This window comes from Megachile rotundata, chromosome 4 (assembly GCF_050947335.1).
Source record: "Megachile rotundata isolate GNS110a chromosome 4, iyMegRotu1, whole genome shotgun sequence".
Classification (NCBI taxonomy): Eukaryota; Metazoa; Arthropoda; class Insecta; order Hymenoptera; family Megachilidae; genus Megachile; species Megachile rotundata.
Genome location: NC_134986.1, coordinates 16,709,955 through 16,727,344, shown reverse-complemented (window position 1 = coordinate 16,727,344; position 17,390 = coordinate 16,709,955). Strand labels below are relative to the sequence as shown.

At 40.8% G+C, this 17,390-nt stretch overlaps 1 protein-coding gene and 2 long non-coding RNA genes across 5 annotated transcripts in view; 2 read left to right on the top strand and 1 right to left on the bottom strand.

Annotated features, from left to right (window-relative positions):
• The window catches only part of LOC143264257 (uncharacterized), a 113,601-nt gene that overhangs the window by 39,919 nt on the left and 56,292 nt on the right, over positions 1-17,390 (bottom strand). The gene's annotated exons all lie outside the window — the stretch shown is intronic.
• Positions 1-17,390, top strand: part of LOC143264255 (uncharacterized) — a 111,555-nt gene that overhangs the window by 41,973 nt on the left and 52,192 nt on the right. The gene's annotated exons all lie outside the window — the stretch shown is intronic.
• Positions 14,893-17,390, top strand: part of LOC100883779 (uncharacterized) — a 208,539-nt gene continuing 206,041 nt past the window's right edge. The window contains exon 1 of the mRNA XM_076530568.1: positions 14,893-15,434. The gene's annotated coding sequence lies outside the window, so the exon portion shown is untranslated. The remainder of the gene's footprint in view (positions 15,435-17,390) is intronic.

Sequence of the window (17,390 nt, the reverse complement as noted above, 5' to 3'; positions counted from 1 at the left end):
CAGACTAAAAAATAATATTATAGGACTCAAAGTTCTTGTTCTTATGTCATATGTGACATATGTGGTCGATGCTGCTAATGTGGTTAAATTAATTATTTATAGAAAAAGCAAAGCAATAAGCATTTCAGTGATCTTAACAATTAATAGAAATAAAATAGTAATATAGGAAATGTATATAAAATTTGAAAAATAATATTGTCGTTTCCATCATCCAACAAAATTTGATTAAACTGCATTTGCACCGTAGCTACACTTACTGTTTCTGACACTTTAGAGCAGCCTTTATGCTGTATTATTGCATTCGTGTGGAACAATTACAGCAGGCGAACAAGGTGTCCTTTATCCAGCAATTGAATAATAGAAACGCGGACCATGAAGTCGGCGAGTTAGCTTTGGGTTCCAAAGAAAATCGAACTCCCTCGCTCGGGCCACGCTTGGCCGGCGTTTAAACCTTTCGGGACATTAAATTCTACTTTACTCAACTCGCTCACGGTTCGCCGATTCATCCCGGTATAATGAAGTTCCGGGTGACTTTAAGCGATGCATTTCCGTTGGACCCTCGTCAATTAACGATTTCCAAGTAATTAGCAGCGAACGAGTTTTCTTCTTCCTCGCTCGATTGTCAATTCGATCGGTGCATATGAAAGAAATTTATCTGAAAGATTAACCCTTCGAATTAGGTGCTACGCCCCGAATTCCCACGCGTTAAATTTCCATGCGCCGAATTTCTACGCGTGGAATTCCTACGCCCCGAATTCCCACGCGTCGAATTTCCACGCGCTTAATTTCTACGCGTGGAATTCCTACGCTCCGAATTTTTACGCGTTAAATTTCCACGCGCCGAATTTCTACGCGTCGAATTCCTACGCTCCGAATTCCTACGCCCCGAATTTCCACGCACCGAATTTCCACGCGTGGAATTCCTACGCTCCGAATTCTCACGCGCCGAATTTCTACGCGCCGAATCTCTACGCGTGGAATTCCTACGCCCCGAATTTCCACGTGCCGAATTTCTACGCGTCGAATTCCTACGCTCCGAATTTCTACGCTCCGAATTTCCACGCGCCGAATTTCTACGCGTGGAATTCCTACGCTCCGAATTCCTACGCCCCAAATTCCCACGCGTCGAATTTCCACGCGCCGAATTTCTACGCGTGGAATACCTACGCCCCGAATTTCCACGCGCCGAATTTCTACGCGTGGAATTCCTACGCTCCGAATTTCCACGCGCCGAATTTCTACGCGTGGAATTCCTACGCTCCGAATTCCTACGCCCCAAATTCCCACGCGTCGAATTTCCACGCGCCGAATTTCTACGCGTGGAATACCTACGCCCCGAATTCCCACGCGCCGAATTTCTACGCGTGGAATTCCTACGCGCCGAATTTACTATGAGTTAATATTTTTGGTGCGTATTCTATTGAAAGTCGATGTAATGTGTGATGACGTCGTGGTTATACAAATGAGTAACATAATTCATACCCAATTTAATTATTGAAGTTTCTGAAATTCAAGGGTCCTATTTACAGGATATCATAAAAATTGAAAACGCTGAGAACCGACGGTTGTTAAGTGAACGCGCACCGTCCTGTATAATTTCGCGAACGCCATGAAACGTCGACGGTTGCTACATCCGCTGGCGATAATTAATTCGTTAATTAAACGGGTTTGCTACGCGGCAATGAATACGTTTCCCGTGGTCACGGAAACGACAATTCGTGGATTTAACTTGGCCGAAGAATACTCGACGAATTTTGGCTTGCCTGTCGGTAATTAAACCTCGGCACGGTATGTAGGTCAATTAATATAACGTAACCATTTGATCAGTGTAGCATGACCGAATGAAATTTCCAGCGAATCGGGATATCTATTCGTTCGTGTTTGAAATCGAAAACATCAGGAAGCGATGCTCGCGTAAAGCAATTTTCTGCCTCTTTGAAATTCAAGAAACTCAAGATTCCGAGCTATCGAGGTTGAAACTACGCTCGTATATCATGTTCAAAAGCTTCAATTTGTCCGGGAAAAATGTATCAAGCTGGGAATACCGGAATATTGCAGTCTCCTTTTTCAAACAAGGTTTAAAAGTTTCAGACCTGTGGCGCGCCGGGATATTTTGCTATCTGTCTGAGGAGCCATGATTATCGTAAAATTTTACGATGTTATGTTCAAAAATTGCGAGCAATACGGAAGGTTTGTTACATAATTCAGGACATAATTTTGCCCTTAGCTTGTTACATAATTCACAATAATAAATAAACATCCCATCCACTTGCTTCATTAATAAGTTATTAGATTCCCTTCTTCAAAATGTGGAACATGACATTTTTTTTAATAATTATTTAATGTGAAATGCTTTCATACGACACAAGATCTCATAGTTTTTGTAGGTAAAGCAACCTGATCCTTTTTGCTAAAATTTGATGCTTGAAGGTTTATATTTTTTAAGGATAAAAGGTTGAAGTTTCTGAGGGTTGATAAATATGACCGAGGTTCTCAAGAATCTGTGAATTTTGAGAAACTGTAACGTTAAGCAATCGAAAACAAATGATGGTCATTTTTGTAGCTTACAAGTGATGAATTGATCAGGACCCCTTCGCAACCCTATTTCTTCCTTTCGCTCGGTTGATTTATTCACGAAGGGGTAATTAAGCATTTCTGTATGCGTGATTTAACAGGTGGTCCCGCAATAATTTACTCGGAATTGGGTTACGTAAATGGCGGGTGTAATTAAATGTGACGAGGGAAAAGGGTTGAAATCGTCCGGGGTCTACGTTTTCCGAAACGATGCTAGTCGAACAATTTGTATCAATTTCAACGAAATTGGGATTAATCCTGAACGAATATTGGGCAATAGAAAAGATTTCTAACGTGGCTAAAATAACACGGGTTAATCGATGGATATAAAATGAAGGTATCAAAAATCCGAACTCCCCGGACGGAGGGAAAAAAAATCGGTCGAAGCGTTGAAATGATACGCGTGAATGTCGAACGGGCGAAATTAATTTCGGGGGCAGAGTAAATTGCTCGTGCTCGTGGCTGCACTCGCTCGTAGCCTCGGGATTAATTGCCGCCACGGGGACCGTGGAACTGTGGTACCCGCTAATCTGCTTTTATGAAATATCTCGTTAGTAGACGATCGTGTTCCGCCTTTACCCTTCGATTAAATATTCTTAACACCTTTCGACATGAATTATATTTTTACTTGCTGCATATTCCTCATTTCTTCAAAATTCTTATGTCATTTCTTGAAAATTTCTTCTGATGTCCATTTTAGAATATGAGAGTAATCATTATACTTATGAAAAGATTTATGAAGATTATTTAAACATAAGAAGACTTATGAAGATGAATTGTATGGACATTTAGAAAATGAAAGTAAATCATTATATTTATGATAAGATTTATGAAGATTATTTAAACATAACAAGCCTTATGAGGATGAATTGTATGGACATTTAGAAAATGAAAGTAAAACATTATACTTATGGTAAGATTTATGAAGATTATTTAAACATAAGAAGACTTACGAGGATGAATTGTATGGACATTTAGAAAATGAAAGTAAATCATTATACTTATGATAAGATTTATGAAGATTATTTAAACATAAAAAGACTTATGAAGATGACTTGTATGGACATTTAGAATATGAAAGTAAATCATTATACTTATGATAAAATTTATGAAGATTATTTAAACATAAGAACACTTATGAAGATGCCTTGTATGGACACGTATGTTTCATTGATGTTCTCAATATAAAATGACTGAACATTGCAGCAATGATAACTTCAAGACATCTTGAAACTGATCAGAGGAACAGGATCACAAAATGGCGTTTATAATATATCAACATGAAGTACAAAGTTTTATATAATTGTATAAACGTTTTAATACTTTCAACACAAAATGGCTGTTCATTGAATGGCTAACTCGTTAGATAAAATGGCTAGCAGCTTCGTACAAAATGGCCGATGGCTAATGTCCATATAAAATGGCCGATGGCTAACGTTCGGATAAAACGGCTGATATCATTGACCGACTGGTTTGTTTTAATAAAGAAGCTTTATACGAACAATTTTTATACGAAAAATAATGACAAAATAGTTATGCAAATACAATTAAAGCCGAACGTGTTAATATCACGAAATTTTTCTAACAACAAGTTTCGGTGAAAGGGTCATAAACGATGGTGGTTTCCTTATCACCGAACTCTTCTCATCCTTTATCATCTCTGTGGAGGTCGATCAAAATTCAGAGAACGAATTCCCAGGGCAGCGAGCGAACAAAAGCAACGAAATCGTTCTCTCTCGTCCATCGAATCGATAACCCGTTTCCTGTTCGATCACGATTTACGAACGGCCATCTCTCTCTTTCTAGCCTCGTTTCTCGCGCATGTTAATCGAGGTCAAAGCGGGTGACGGCAGCCAGCGAGCGTTTCGAAATTTCCAGGACATCGAGAGAGGGGGGAAAATGTAAATCCGTGCGCAAAATAATTCGCTTTTCCGGTGTCGGGGCAAAATTGAAACTTGTTCTCTCGGTGGTCGACGATGCGAGACAGAACGTAAGCGCCGCGACGAACAACCGATTCGACGCTGTGTTAGCCTGTCATAACTTTGATGAATGGTTTGTCACGACAACGTCGGAATTCGATGGAGCGGAGAGAGACTGTTGCCAAGTAACCGCGTTTTGCTAGGGGATGTCTTGTATCGAGGTGTGCTTCAAAATATTAAATTGCTGTGAAATTCGTGTCAAGGTGAATATTCATTTTCACGGTATCGAATTTTAAAAATCTCATAAACTGAAATTAATCTGTTTGATCATCTCTTATGAACATCAGTCTAGAAAGGGGTAATGTAACATGGGAGTACCTTGCTCTTAAATGCGTGGATTTGCTATAGCATTTAGATGCTAGATTTCAAAGAATTCAACAAGTCAATAATTTTGACTTAACAAAAATATTTTTAAAAATCGTCGAAGAATTTAAGCGTGTCTATCAAACTACTGCTAAGTTTACGAGCTCTAATAAAATGTCAAATAAATGGTTCGAATAAACCCGTTGTCCACGAAAACCAGCTGTAAATCTCTTAACATTCGCTTAATGTTGGTAAAATTCGACAGCGAAGAAATTACCATGGAGTTGCCGTAAAGCAGAAAGTTTCAGCCGCGAACACAAGCATCGACGAGAGACAATACGAAACGAAATTATACAATTGTATAGAAGAGAATAAAACGACGGAAAATTCTATTTCCTTGGAACAAGAGGCAAAGGAGACCGCGGAAGAATCCCTGAAAAGCAGCGAACTCTCAAAGAAGAATCTCCAACGGGAACGAGCCGAGGGGTGGTAACCGGCAAAGTTGCTAGAAACTTGGCGAAATCGTTACGTTCCAGAGGAACGTTTATTTTTCCGTCTGCTGGCCAGGGCCCGCATAATCTCGAATAAATTCCATCGATTTTCTGCCGAATGGTCCGGAGGTTTAGGTCAGATATGGCCGCATCGAACGCCGATACGATTGCTCTTGATGCCGCACTCGTGACGAGCTTCGAAACTCTCTATGGTTGGAGACCGCTTATCGAAGCCGGTAAAGGAGTCCCGCTCGAATCACGGGAAACAACGTGGTAGGAAATCGAGGTACGGGGCGACTGCCACAGGAAGTAGCCTCCGACTGCTTCACAACGGCTCGTATCTTTCTGGCTGACTTCCTGTGCCACGGTGTCGTGAATTTCTTGGGATGGACATCCTTTCAACTGTGATATTAAAATCGCTCTACTAGGGACATTGATAAATGTGTCGAGTTTGAGATCGCATATAGACGCTCATAAGGGTGTACCGTCGATAATTTTTGTTTGGAGATCTATGGATTTGGAGATATAGGGGTTTGGGGTATTAGAAATTGGTGGGTATAGAGATATGGATTTGTAGGGATTTGAGGATGTAGAGATTCGGGATATTTGGATTCAGGGTGTCGGAATTCGGGACGTAAGGATTTGGAACGTGAGAATTAGGAGCGCAGAAAGTCGGGGCGTGAGAATTCGGGATGTAGGAATTTGGGGCGTAGGAATTCGGGGCGTAGGAATTCCACGCGTAGAAATTTGGGGCGTAGGAAATCCACGCGAAGAAATTCGGGGCGTAGAAATTCCACGCGTAGAAATTTGGGGCGTAGGAATTCCACGCGAAGAAATTCGGGGCGTAGGAATTCCACGCGTAGAAATTCGGGGCGTAGGAATTCCACGCGTAGAAATTCGACGCATGGAAATTCGGAGCGTAGAGAAATTCGACGCGTGGAAATTCAGCGCGTGGAAATTCGGGGCGTAGGAATTCCACGCGTAGGGATTCCACGCGTAGAAATTCGACGCGTGGAAATTCGGCGAGTGGAAATTCGATGCATGGAAATTCGGAGCGTAGAGAAATTCGACGCGTGAAAATTCAGCGCGTAGAAATTCGGGGCGTAGGAATTCCACGCGTAGGGATTCCACGCGTAGAAATTCGACGCGTGGAAATTCGGCGAGTGGAAATTCGGCGAGTGGAAATTCGATGCATGGAAATTCGGAGCGTAGAGAAATTCAACGCGCGGAAATTCGGCGCGTAGGAATTCCGTGCGTAGAAATTCGGTGAGTGGAAATTCGACGCATAGAAATTCGGATTCGTAGAGAAATTCGACCCATGGAAATTCGGCGCGTGGAAATTCGATGCGTGGAAATTCGACGCGTGGAAATTCGGAGCATAAGAATTCCACGCGTGGAAATTCAACGCAAGGAAATTCGGAGCGTAGAAATTCGACGCGTGGGAATTTGTAGCGTAGGAATTCGACAAATTCCTAATTCCACAAATTCCTAAAAATTCCTAATTTTCAATATCTCCCAAGTGAAACACCTCATAAAATTTTCAATTCATGTAATTTGCCAGTGTCACTTAAACGTACACGAGTCTCAACGAGGGATGACAAGCACTCGAGGAACACTGTTCACGGGCTAAAGAAAATGGCGCGCAATTCCTCGGTTCAATTTCCGAGATTCGTACGATCCTACACTGTCACAGCGAAGCAAAACCTGAACAGAACACTCTGTCTCTTTCACCGGACACAAAGCGCCAGCTTTTTGCGCGGGAATTCGCGTTTTGCTGATTCTGGTGCCGTGCCATGAATCTCCGCTCGATCGAGCATACATTTTTCATCGCGCAAAAAATTATATCCCTTTTTCGTCGGGTCTCTGAACATTTATTCATAAACGGTTGTTTAATAATCACCTGCAACGATTTTTGCTGTTACATTTTAACGTCGAATTTTATTGGAAAAATACATGTTTTGTGCGTTCGGATGTTGTAAATGTATATTAAATGTGGGAGTTAATTTTATTGGAGTTTTATTATTTTTTCAGTTGGTGTTGCACTTTTCATATTATCGTGAAATTTGTTTTGTAATATTTTAATTTTTACATTGCAACATTGTGTTGTAACTGCGTGAAGTAATATATGATTATGCATTCAAAACACATGAGTTGTAAATTTTATAATTAATGGAACTGCTGTTTGTTGCTTTTCATAATCTCCATTTTGTATTATACCTTGTGTTGTCCAAAATATAACTGTATTTTAAAACGAATAAATTTTTTTAATTTTGTCAATAGAAAACACTTATACATTTACATTTGTATCAATGTTACTTGCAAGAGTAAAAAAATATATTTCTTCATAAACTAGCAATAAAAAAACGATAATTGCCATCATTATTAGTACCATTTAATTAGTATAATTACCAGTCCGTTTTCCAGTCCGTAATTATTGTTTGTTCAAATTATTCCCCGGATCAATTAGCAAAAGCGTTCAATTTCCTTTGTCGATAAAGCAACGGAAAGAATTATTTCCTTTTTTCCCGATATTTTAATCTTCCCCGAATAACGGGGAACACAATAGAAATTTCTCCTTCGACGGAGCACAGGAAAATGGAAAATGGGTCAACGCGAACGTCTATTGTCGAGGGGCCGTTTCGCAAGGTCGCGTCGAGTCGTTTTCCCGGCTGTTCCCGCGAGTAATTACGTCGGGAAACGCGAGACGCGCGGAATTCACGGAACACGCGTACCGCGACTCGACGCGTCGATTAAGTTCACCGCGAGGAAATTTCGGGGCGCGAATTAACTTGGAGCTGTCGCCGGAAACGATTTATGCAACTTGCAGGGAATTAAAATACACCCGCGATAAGCAGTTTACTGTGATGATTAATATCCTATGTCAGACTCTAATGTCCTTCACTAGTTGTGAGGCGCCCTATACATCCTATAATATATGTATTTTAAAGTGAACATACATATTGTACATATGTGTATGTCTGAGTACATGTATTTTTAAATGAACATACATGCATATTGTACATATGTGTATGTCTGAGTACATGTATTTTGAAATGAACATACATGCATATTGTACGTATGTGTATGTCTGAGTACATGTATTCTGAAATGAACATACATGCATATTGTACGTATGTGTATGTCTGAGTACATGTATTTTTAAATGAACATACATACGTATTCTACATATGTGTATGTCTGAGTACATGTATTTTGAAATGAACATACATGCATATTGTACATATGTGTATGTCTGAGTACATGTATTTTAAAGTGAACATACGTATTGTACATATGTATATGTCTCAGTACATGTATTTTGAAATGAACTTACAAGCATATTATACATATGTGTATGTCTGAGTACATGTATTTTTATATGAACATACATACGTATTCTACATATGTGTATGTCTGAGTACATGTATTTTTATATGAACATACATACGTATTCTACATATGTGTATGTCTGAGTACATGTATTTTGAAATGAACATACATGCATATTGTACATATGTGTATGTCTGAGTACATGTATTTTTAAATGAACATACATGCATATTGTACATATGTGTATGTCTGAGTACATGTATTTTAAAATGAATGTATATCTGAATATATTTTTAAGCGAATATATAACGCATACAAAAATATCGCGAACCATCTGTAAAATAATAAAAGAAGCAGCTTCAGAAATGTTCTTCCAGAGCATGGTTGTTCTACCAACGAAGTCCACCGGAAACGTACCACGGGACTTTGCGGGCTGTCGATCGATCAAACAAGCGTTCAGAAAACAACGTTCTTAAGTAACGAAACTTGCCATGAACGTTTGCAGAAACTGCGAGTAGCGACAAGTGAATGTCCCACTTATGGTGTGCCCGTTCGATGTTCCCTAATTAACGCGGTCCTAATTATAGAATTACAGATAGTTGGACGTCGCCTGTCAATAAACGGAAACCAGAAATCAACCTGATTCAGCTATCGAGCGCGTCACCTTGAACAGGGTGGACAAAGCCCGCTGACAGCCTTGACCCGAACCTCTTCGACACGTTCACGTGTTTGAGGAAACACGTGACGGTAAATCGGTGCTTTTTTAAACTTTGCATTAATTACTTACTTCGTAATTCGGTCATCTTTAACCAGAATTGTTGTGTTTAATTTCATAAGCTATGGCCAGAATTATCATCTTTAATTTTATAAACTATAACCAGAATGATTATCTTTAATTTCATAAACTATAACCAGAATTATCATTCTTAAATTCAAAGTCTAAAATCAGTCATCCTTAACCAGAATCATCGTCTTCAATTTCATAATCTTTAACTAGAATTATCTTTAAATTCACAAACTATAACCAGAATTTTTATCTTCAATTTCACAAACTATAACCAGAATCATCTTTAATTTCAAAGTCCAAAATCATTAATCCTTAACAAGAGTCATCATCTTTAATTCCAGAGACAGAAATCGGTAATTGAAATTGATGAAGAGTTAATCTAAGATGTTCGCACTCGAACGTTCTCACGTAACGAGAATCGAAGTACTCCAACAACGGTGTCTCGCGTTTCGAGAGTACAGTTGCGTGGTATCGGTATGCGTGTTCGAAGAGAACGTCGTCGATGGAATGTGCAATTTAATTGAAACACGCTCCGTTAATATACATACGTTTAACGGTGGCCAGCGTGCGTGCAACCGGTCGCTTCAAGGTTCCATCTCGCGTGAGCGCCCCTCGGTGCGTTTAACACGCGTGAAAATTCACAACGTACTTCGTCAATCGTATGTTAAACGGTAGTCCGCGATTTGTCAAGTTGCATTTTGTAATTGCTACTGTCAAGATTTTTCATTGACGTAGGTTATCGTCCTCCATTTTGTATTAGATCCTCTAATACTTGGATAGCTGAATGTTTAGATATCTGAATACCTAGGTCCCCGAATTGTTGGACCCACAAAATGGACCCCTGAATTTCTAGGTGACTGCATTTCTATATTTTCGAATCTGTAGATTCTCGAATTGTTACACACATAATTTGTAGAACCTTGAGTTTTTATATTTCCGAATTCCTGGTGTCCTCAAATTCTTATATTCTCGAATTCGTACATGGCCCGATATCTCTACATAACCAGATCCATACGTCTCTGAATAGCTATACTCCTGAATTCGAACTTTCCCGAATTCCTACAACTTCAATCCCTATATGTCCGAATTCGTACATCTCCGAATCCCTATATGCTCAGATCCCTACATCCCCAGATCCCTACATCCCCAAATCCCTACATCCCTAGATTTCCACATCCCCAAATCCTTATACCCCCGAATTCGTACATCTCCGAATCCCTATATGCTCAGGTCCCTACATCCCCAAATCCCTATATCCCCAAATCCCTACATCCCCAAATCCCTACATCCCCAAATCCCTACATCCCCAAATCCCTACATCCCCAAATCCCTACATCCCCAAATCCCTACATCCCCAAATCCCTACATCCCCAAATCCCTACATCCCCAAATCCCTACATCCCCAGATCCCTACATCCCCAAATCCCTACATCCCCAAATCCTTATACCCCCGAATTCAAACACCTCCAAAAGCCTACATTCCCAAATCCCTAGCTCGCTATATTCCCACACTTTCCATACCATAAAATCCCAGCACCCCTCAAATTTTAATGTTAAATACTTAACCTCGAAGCAGCACAACTGGAATCACTCTTGCGTCGATACCATAAATCGTTATTAAAAATGACCCCTCAGATCGCCAAAGAGCTTCAATTAAGTTGTACTCCGAGAAATGTCAAAGTTGAGCTCATTGTTTTAGTTAATCAATAATACCAGCGTTATCATGCGATTTCTTTTTTCGCTAAGACGTCTGCACGAGCATAGACACCGTTTGACCTTCGACCGGGATCTTCCGGGTGTTCTTCGTTCTCTCGCCACGCCCAGAGCGTGGGCCGATCCGAAAGGGTAAAGGGCGCTGGAATTCCAGCGACCACTGGCAGGAAATCAATTACCAGCCTTTAAATCCTACAACACCGTGCAGCTTCCTATCGATCTTCGACCAGCCGGAAATATCTGCGAGCGCTTGCGTTTCCTTATGAAAATACCGCCGCCAGACTTCGCCGAGTATCGATTGCTTTGTCAGTGCAATTCCTCAATTTGTAGCTGTAATATACCGTTCCGGGGGATATCAACTCGATAACGCGAGTTTGCTACTTTGTCGTAACGAGCGCGGAAAATGGCCTGAAATTCGTCGGGGAAGAGCTGAAGTTGGTAACAGTTGCGCTATCGATTTTGCTTCTTGATGTAGCTGCATGAGGAATCCTTATGGGTCTTCCATAAATTTTATTTATTAGAATTATTTATATTCAGGTGACAGTGTAGGGAGTTTTAGTTATCAGAGCCGTAGGTGCATCTCCATATTTTGGATGGTATGTTCGAATATTAGATACTTGTGCGAATTATAGGAACTGTGGTTTGACCTTCGACTATGATGCACTCTTGCACTTAACCATTATGTAAAATCATATGTACTGAAGCGTAGATTATGTATTCTAATGCAAATATACGTATGTATACTAATGTAAATGTATGTAAATGTATATTTTTTAATTTACATGCACATACATTTACATGTATGTATCTATACTGAATACGTCTACAAATATATCTATACTAAACGTACTAAATACTCCACATACTGAAATGCTATCAAAATATTTAAACCTAACCACACGTGATAAATTACAAGTTTACTAAAACAATAAATGTGGAAAACATAGGAGTCGCAGCCAAAGGTTAAACGAAAACAAGCGAAGAGGTTATAGACATAGTAATCAAAATTCAACCTCTCGTAGTGAACCGAATGCAGCGATACGTGAAGATAATACTCGATCGCGAGAGGGTGAACGAATTCTCTGTTTGAGCGTACGCTTTGAAAGAAAGCTTCTGTTACCGCATGGCGCGTGCGAGGCAACAGAACGGCCCCGATCTTGGCTAGCTGGCAAGGACGAGGTCGCGAACGCGGCTTAATCGCGCTCGTGTTCGTGCTGCTTCTCGTCGACGTACTCTTAACCAGCACGAGCTCTGCAAAAGGGGATGTATGCAGCTGCAGAGTGCAGGCGCACCCCGGACGGCTCCTATACAGGGTGTACTACCTTTTTTCTTTCAAACGTTGGGACATTTTGTGCACTTTGCATTTCATGTTAAACTGTAGTCTTTCACTACCTGACAGGTACTTACTGTAATTTAGGTACATCAGTGTACATTTACTGCAATTTAGGTACATCGATAAGGCACATTGGTTTGATTCATTTCATTTATTGTTTATTTGCATTTTGAATGTAAGTGGTGATATTAATATCTGTAAGTCTAATGCTAAATGTAATGCTGAATACAATGCTAAACTTAGTGCTGTTAATCCTAATAAGACAAGTGGTTTGCGAACAGAAACATTGGTATTCTATCTGAGATTACAGAGCTCGCAGGCTGTGTCACATTAACCAGTTAACCAAGTTCGACATGTATATACATCAACCCAGAACTTTATTTCAGTCTAATCGACATGAACTTACTTCTCATTTTCTGTTGGATAAAAACATAATTCTTCCTCACATTGTTTTACATTTTCCATGAAACTTATAATAAGAGCATAAATTAAGTGCAGTAGGATAAATTATCCTACATGCACACTGTTTGCTTGATTTTATTTACGTGTCTCGTGACGAATTTCTTAAACCAAATTCAGCAACTAACTGCTTAATAAATGTAGATATCATTAATTGTTCATATATCTCATGTTTTCTGTACAGATTTCATACAATGTTTGGCATAATGTATCAAATATACCGATGTCTACATCATCATTGATGTCTGCTGCATCAAATGTCTGGTTCTTACAGATGCAGTTAGAAAAGCACCACCCAGTATAAAGTAGCGAAGAGAGAAAAAGGTGGATAGAAAGAAACGTGCGGCAAAAAGAATGGAGACACGGAAAGAAAGAGAACGAGCGTGGAAAATACATAAAGATAGAACAGTTAGAGGAAGAGAGAAAGTAGAGAAGAGTGGGTGGTTACCGGTGCCGGGTCGCGAAACGGGTCGCAGAGGGGGTCGCGGAGGATAGCGAGAATTCGCTTCCGTGTCCCAGTAGCACTAATGACCGTCATCCTCCCCTCTTTTCGTTCAACATCCCCACTATCGCGCCCTTGCACTCCCCCCTCCAACTGAAACGCCCCACCATTCACCCCACGCTCGTTTCTCTCTTCATCCCTCCCACGCGTCGCGCCGCGTACATCCTGGATCATTCGAGATGATACTTATGTATTTCTCAACACTTTTCCTTCCTCGATTAATAATATCGCTATAAAGAGATACTAACTTTTTGTGTGTGTAAATAGCTGAGCTTGTGTGTGTATGTTTTGGTACATTATTTCACAAGAATGTTGTTCTTACTGTTTTACTATTTTAGTATTTTACCATTTTACCATTTTATTATTTCACTATGTCATCATTGTATTACACAACCATTTTGCTATTTTACCATTTTACCATTTTACCATTTTACTATCTCATCATTGTATTATATGACCATTTTACCATCTTACATTTTACAATTTTATAACATCATTACGTACAAAAATAAACCAATGCAAATTATACTACATAAAAACACAAATATATCATACTCAGCTACTAAAAATTCCCCTATATGCAACATCATTCTTCAACCAACAGTGTATCAATGTACATCACGTAGAAAGGTAGTTGGTTTTCGATGATTACCAAAATTTGCCTACTTTTAACATTATCCTTTAACCCCTTGACTATATAACAACTCAAACGGATGCAAATGGTACCTAGTTCACAACGAACATCAAAAATTCGCCTACATATAATATCGTCCATCGGCTGGCCATACATCAGTGTATAAAAATCGTGCACTTTCAATGACTATCAAGTTTTGCCTATTTTTAACTTTACCCTTTAACTTTCTGATCATGTACCGCAATAAGTCGATACAAGTGGTACCTCGTAACGTTATAAGCCCCGTTCACAACGGTACCAAAAATTCATCTGCAACAACCCCTTCATACATCAGCGTACTTTATATAAAAATCGTGCAGGGATGGCTACCAAAGTTTGCCAAAGTTCACCCTTCACCTTTTGACCATATAACATGAATCGATGCAAGTGGTACTTTTCACTGAGTGTGCCGTTCACAACGGTACCAAAAATTTGTGAAAGGAGTACGAGTTCACAACGGTACCAAAAATTTGTGAAAGGAGTAAGAGTTCACAACGGTACCAAAAATTTGTGAACGGAGTAAGAGTTCACAACGGTACCAAAAATTTGTCTATATCGAAAATCGTCCTTTGGTAGGCGATAAACCGATGTAAACCCTTACGTCAGAGCACCCAGAGCGTGCGCCCTCCCCTCCACGGTCCGGTCCTCCCCACCACAGTTCGTCCCTCCCTGCCCCTCTCGCGATTCCGTCCCCCACCGTGAAGTCCGAGTTATCCCCGACCTCCCCGAACGACCCCTCTCTCCGTTGAATCCAGCAAGCGCGGTGTATACACACGCTACGAGCGCGCTATATACCTTTCCACTATAACGGGCAGCACTCGGCGAGACCGAGGGGGACCCGGCAGTCTCCGCTGGTACACCGAGCTGCGTGTTACCTCGTTCCTCGATTGCTGTATCACGTTCTCGCCATAATCAGCGTCGACGCGCGTCCGATCTGACAGCTCTTGTGGTACAGTCACGGCGGCACATCGTCGTAACACGCGCGCGCGCACGCACACACATATACACACATACACACACAGTCACCCTGTACACGCACACGCACGCGAGGCACAAAGTCGTACGTGCACGCGTCGGTGAGCCAAGAACGTATACGGAAAGCCCGTTAGCGCACGGTGCACGCCACACGCGCGAAAGAAGAGAGACGGGTGCTCGAGGAGTGCGAGGACGGGCACGGGCGCGATCGCGGGCCAAAGTGAACAGGAATACGGGACGAGATACAACGCGGTGCGAGAGCAGGTGCACGCTCGTGCGTTTCGTCTGGACGTCATCGAGGAGTAACACGTGCAGGTGTGTATGCCCGAACGCGACACGTGCACGCTCTCCTCACGCTCTATACGTGCCCGTATATGTGTACATACGTGTGTTGTTCCGTGCTTGGTCGATTTAGGGACGATAGGCGCAGACAGGTAGGGCTAGGCGATTTCGCGACCACCCGTTACGACTCGGTCGCGAGTGAACAGGAATGTGCCTCTCTCGGATAACTCGATTCTACTGTTGTTGTTGTTGTTGTTGTTGTTGTTGTTGACGTTGCTCGTTCATACACGGGGAGTGAATGTGCCTCTCCGAACACGCGGCGGTTACGTAGGCTCGTTGCGTAAGCGCTCGGGGTGCTCCGAGTGAAACCGGAAGGGACTGTTGAGGGCTGCACATCGCATCGTGGATAATCGAGGATTTTTCAATGAGTACACAGTGACACGGTAATTGGACTATTAGATAACGAGGGAGTTTCTTGTGGGTCACATGGTTCCGTTCTACGGTTTGTGATACAAGAACTGAAGTTCTGACAATCTTAGAGCATTATGGCTGTTCAAAATCGCGTTAGGTACTAAAATTAAACCGTGTTAGATCGGCAACTGAATTTGCTACGCTCAAATTTATCTTCCAACAAGTTATTTATTGAACTTGAATACGTTCGAAATTTCGATCAAGGTATGCTCTGTTCGATTCGGGATTTGCTAGACTTCGAGCTATTTTGAAAGCTGAGGAATTTTGTTGCCCATCTACTTCTGAGCTCTTTTGACACTTTCGTCACGTGTAGAGATGCACATTTAGGTTGCAGTGTTACCTTGTTAGATTATTTTATGTTTAATGTACTTCCTGCTTTCTATTTCCAAATTTAGTGCACACATTTGAATTCGTTCTTCAATAATTATTTACACTTCATACAAGTCTGCATGATTCAAATCCTGAAGGATTTTAGAAACAATTTCCAGTGGGTTGCTGATACGATTTCTAATGAATTGTAGAAACAATTTGTAGCAGATTAGTTTTAAAAAAATTCGAAGGAGTAATACCAAATAAAATTAGCTGAATACATCACATTTTTATATTTTGATAGACTTGTGCTCTCTGATGCATTGTGCATGGGTCAGATTCTATGATGTTTTCTCTTCTGTAAATTTAAAGAAAATACTCCAGATGAAATTGAATGATACTGAATTGAAGAGATACAGTCCCAGGTGGTTTAAGATACCTGAAACATTCACGATAAGGCGCTTTGCGATAACGCAGGTTGCATCGTGAACCATGAGGGCACTTCTGATAAGTCTTCCAAACGTGGCTCAAATTATATCCCCCTCGTGTCGTTTCGGACTTTATTACTAAATTTATGCGATAGTTAAGATAGCAATGAATGGAAATTCACGTAATGGTCCACGCATTCGGAACAAATCATCCTTTGTTTACAATGTCGATCTGAACAACAGTGTCCCAATTTCGAGCTATAATTAACACAATCAGCTTTTCATATCATAGAAGTTACACGTAATAAACCATCATTGAATGAAGGAACCCTTAGAATTTAAACGAAAATATTCTCTTTATCGCTACATTCTGAACGAAGTCTACGATTTGGACAATCGCGTAATTGCCGACATTTCGATGAAAATCGATCGAAATTTTCCGTATTGCGCGCAGTTTACCTTTTCGCGTTAAGCAGCTCGTAAATATTGACTTACGATGGAGTAGGCGCGAAGATCGGGTCATTTGTGCTTCGCTACGTTGACAGCTGTAATTTGTATCGTGTACGGGTTATATTGTTCGCGAGCAAACCATTCTTCTGGCTTGCATAACCGTGCGGGCTTTAAATCAACGTGCGCCGTATAACGCTATTGATAAAAGGGTACGTACATGTGTATCGCGTTGCACGATTGTTGTGCATGCACCCTTAATGCATGGCCTCGTACACCTTCCAAAGACTTCATGACGTGGATAACGTTTCTATTATTACTTCTAAAAATATCC